The 4,074-nt window shown below is 45.0% G+C and overlaps 1 non-coding gene across 1 annotated transcript; it reads right to left on the bottom strand.

Annotated features, from left to right (window-relative positions):
* Window positions 1–2,539: 2,539 nt before the first annotated feature.
* Window positions 2,540–2,644, bottom strand: LOC138376710 (U6 spliceosomal RNA). The gene has a single exon (XR_011231693.1). It is a non-coding gene; the product is annotated as a U6 spliceosomal RNA (small nuclear RNA).
* Window positions 2,645–4,074: the final 1,430 nt, after the last annotated feature.

Consider the following 4,074-nt stretch of genomic DNA (forward strand, 5'->3'; position numbering starts at 1 on the left):
GTTAGTAAATGATGCTTGTGGGTGAGAATCAACCACACCCTCTATGACTGAGTCAGTAAATGCTGTAACTGGCATGCAAATTAACCTCCCTGTCAGTAGGTATTTGATGGAGGGAACAAGCTGCACTATTGTTTTTTGATCCTGTGACCAGCTGTAGTTCCTCTGGAGAAGTCCTCTCATGCCCCTGGTGGTGGCTGGGGCCCTGGTACTTCCAGGTGAGTCTTTCATTCACAGCAGAGGTGGGTGAGAGAATGAGGGTAGGCAGGATTAGGTTGGATGAACCTGCCTTTAGCTCCACAAATGCTGGTAAGGGATATCCAGGGGTTAAAGAACCATTCTCCGCCCCTTAGTTAAGCTGGACAAGAGTGGCTGAAGTGGCCCCACTTAACCAGAGAGTCTGCATGTGGAGGTGCAGCTGTCTGAGACCTGCAATCTGGCAGTCTGAAGCAAGTCTCCTCCTTTCAACCCTCTCCTATTCCTCAGTTTCTCCCAGGCCTCTGTCTGCAGGTAGGACCTCAAGTCAGCCAAGCTCCTGAATGACTGTGAAGCAGGCAGGGAGCTTCCCTGGTCAGCATCCCAGCCTGAGCTGGGAGCCTGGCCCTCCTGTGGGAAGAAGGGCACCCCATTAACTCACTGCAGCTAGGATCCACACTTCTCCCTCCCCCTTCTTCTGCCCCCACAGGCACCCACACCTTGTGATACTAAGTCACAAGTATCCCCTCTGTGCCCTGGACGATGTGGCCAAGACTTGGGTATATGGTATCTGGCCTGTGGGCCCATTCCCAGGACCCCAGGGATCATCCCTGACCATGCCAGGAAGAATGCTGGTCTCATGACCCCCACGTGCCCCATCAGGTGCCCCTGATGGTTCCATGTCCTTCTGCCTCCAGGCCTGTCTTGTTCTAATGGGGCTGCTAGGCAAGCAGCAGCAGGGAGGGCTGGCAAGCAGGGAGTGTATAGTCCAGTCACCCCTCAGTCCACTTCAGGACCCCAAATGTGAAGTTCTGAGCCCTACTCCCTGTGGGATCCTCTGTGTGGTGGCTCAATTATCACTCTCTGTAGCCATGGGAGGGGGAGGGGAAGGAGCAAAAAAGAGTGTGGGTAGAGGAAAGCCCACCCTCTGGTCATCTCCAATCCTCTCTCTGGGATGCAGTCCATCCAGAATAACCAGGCTCTGAAGTCACACAGAATAGCCCAGGACACACTGGACTCCTGTGGCATCTACAGTCTGGGTTGGAATTGAGATATGTCTGTTTGGCAATGAACAGGATGGAGCCTGGGCAGTTGAGGCCCCCAGGGGAGAACCGAGGTGCCCTGTAGTTGTAGAATCAGTAGGGCTCCTGATGTCTGACTCAAGTCAGTGGGATGGGAGGTTCTCTGGCGGGGCTGGGAGCCTAGTGTTCTGTCTGCGGGAAGCTTCTTGCTCACTGGTGGCAGCAGTCTGTGGACAGTGTTAGTAGAAGGACTCTCCAGTTGCTCAGGGGCATGCAGATGGCAGGCCAACCTGACCTAAAGGATGGGTTTAGGGCTCAGGAGGCAGGAGGTAGCTAGGACCTGCAGTAGGGTCTCTACTAGGTAAGCTGCTATCTGCCCCTTAAGCACCAGGGCCCCACAATTGCAGGTCCGCTGGACAGAGGACATGACTCCCCTAGTCCCCCAGTCTCCACAGGCAGAGCCTGCCATGCCCAGGCACAAAAGCCCCCAGGCTGGGGGTGGGGTGGTGCCCAAAACCATGCCGCCAAACAGGACCTACAGTTGGGGGCCCTAAAGATGGCAGCTAACTGGACCTGGAGAGCAAGTGTTGGGGCCGAGCACTCAGGAGATGGACAAATCCAGGCCAGTGAGTCAAATTAACAGGCCACAAACTGTTTCTTTGTCACGAGTCCCACAGATTCACATCTGCTGGGCAGAGAACGTGGCTCTCTTAGTCCCACCCAGAGCCGGCTGAATTGCCAACAGTCTCCAAGGGCAGAGCCTGCTGCTCGCCACTTAACTCCCATGCCCTGGTCCTACTGACCTCCAGGGTCGAGGTACCCATCTCCAAACTCTAGTGCACAGCTGCGGGAAGCCACTACTCAGATCAGTCCCTCCCCAGCCCGGTGCAGTCCCGGCACAGTGCACCCAAGAGTTCAGTATGGCTCCCACTATTGTCTCCTCTCCACAGAGCCTGCCATCCCATGCCATGGCTTTGCACCAACTTCAGGCATGTCCCTGCATGAGCAGGTGGGGAGGTCTGTGGGCATGTCCTCCTGTGGGTCAGATTGCACTGCACTGGCTGGCCAGGTGGACATGACCCTCTTGTGCTCTATTCTCTATTGTATTTCTGACACTCTTCAATCTTTGCCAACATACCTCCCCGTCACTTTTTTCTCTGTGGCGCATGTCCCATGCTGCTTCTCTGCAAATTCACAATGCTGTTTCCAGGCTGAGCAATCCACTTGTATGTAGCCATCCTCACTCTTCACCTCCTTCCCCAGGAGCAGTGAGCTGGGAGGCCACCACTAATCTGCCATTTTCCTTCCTTCCAATTACTTTTTTTAAAAATATGGAATGCTTCTCAAATTTGCATATAATCCTTGCACAGAGGCCATGCTAATCTTCTCTGCATAATTTCAATTTTAGCAAATGTTCTGCCAAACCAAGCAACTTATTAGAAATTACTTTAAATGTAAATGATTAAACTCCCCAATGAAAAGATATAGAATGGAAAATGGATTTTTAAAAAAGATCTAACTTTATCCTGTCTACAAGAGACTCATTTAGATCTAAGGAAACACATAGGTTGAAAATGAAAAAAATAAAAAAATATGTTCCATGCAAATGGTAAATAAAAGAGAGCAGGGGTAGCTATACTAATATCACACAAAATGGATTTAAAGTCAAAAATAGTCTCAAGAGACAAATAATGATATTATATAATAAATTCAATTCATCAGAAAGCTAAAATAATTACAAATATATTAATATATGCAGCCAATATCAGAGCTCCTAAATTTCTGAAGCAAAGATTGACAGAACTGAAAGAAAAAACAGACAACAACACAATAATAGTAGGAGACTTCAGTACCTCACTTTGAATAATGGATAGAACAGTCAGACAGAAGATAAATAAGGAAATAGAGGACTTTAACAACATTGTAGACCATATGGACTTAACAGACAAGTGCAGAACATGTTGCCCAAGAAAATCAGAATATATAATCTTCTCAAGTGCACGGAAAACATTCTCAAGGATATACCACATGTTAGACAACAAAAAATTTTTTAACAAATTTTAAAAGATTGATATCATATGAAGTATCTTTTCTGATGACAATGACATAAAACTAGACATCAATAGCAGAAGGAAAATGAAAATCAAAAAATACGTACAAATAAAATGTACTCTTAAACAACCAATGGGTCAAAAAAGAAATCACAAGAGAAATTAAAAAATATCTTCAGACAAAGGAAAATGAAAATACAATGCACCGAAAAATGAGGTACAGCAAAAGCAGTGATAAAAGAGAAGTTTGTAGCTATAATTATGTACATTTTAAAAAGAAAAAAGATTGCAAATCAACAACCTAACTTTACACCTTAGAAAACTAGAGGGAAAAAACTACCCACAGCTAACAGAAGGAAGAAAATACTAAAATTGGAGCAGAGATAAATGAAATATAAAATATAAGAATAACAGAAAAAATTAACAGAACTAAGAGTTGGTTTTTGAAAAGAACAACAAAATTGACAAACTCTTGGCTAGATTAACTAAGAAAATAAGACTCAACTAACCAAAATCAGAAATTAAAGAGAGGACATTATAACCCAGGCCATAGAAATCAAAAGGATTATAAGAAAATACCATAAACAATTAATTGTATGCCAATAAATTAGATGACTTGAATAGGTATTTCTCTAAAGATGATATATGAATGCCAACAAACATGAAAAAATTCTCAATATCACTAATCATTAGATAAATGAAAATCAAAATCAAAATGCGATATCCCCTCCAAAAAAAATAGGATGTCTACTCTTTAAAAAAAAAAGAAAGAAAGAAAGAAAATAACAAGTAGTTTATTGTTAGAGGAG

This window comes from Eulemur rufifrons, chromosome 28 (genome assembly GCF_041146395.1).
Source record: "Eulemur rufifrons isolate Redbay chromosome 28, OSU_ERuf_1, whole genome shotgun sequence".
Lineage (NCBI taxonomy): Eukaryota > Metazoa > Chordata > Mammalia > Primates > Lemuridae > Eulemur > Eulemur rufifrons.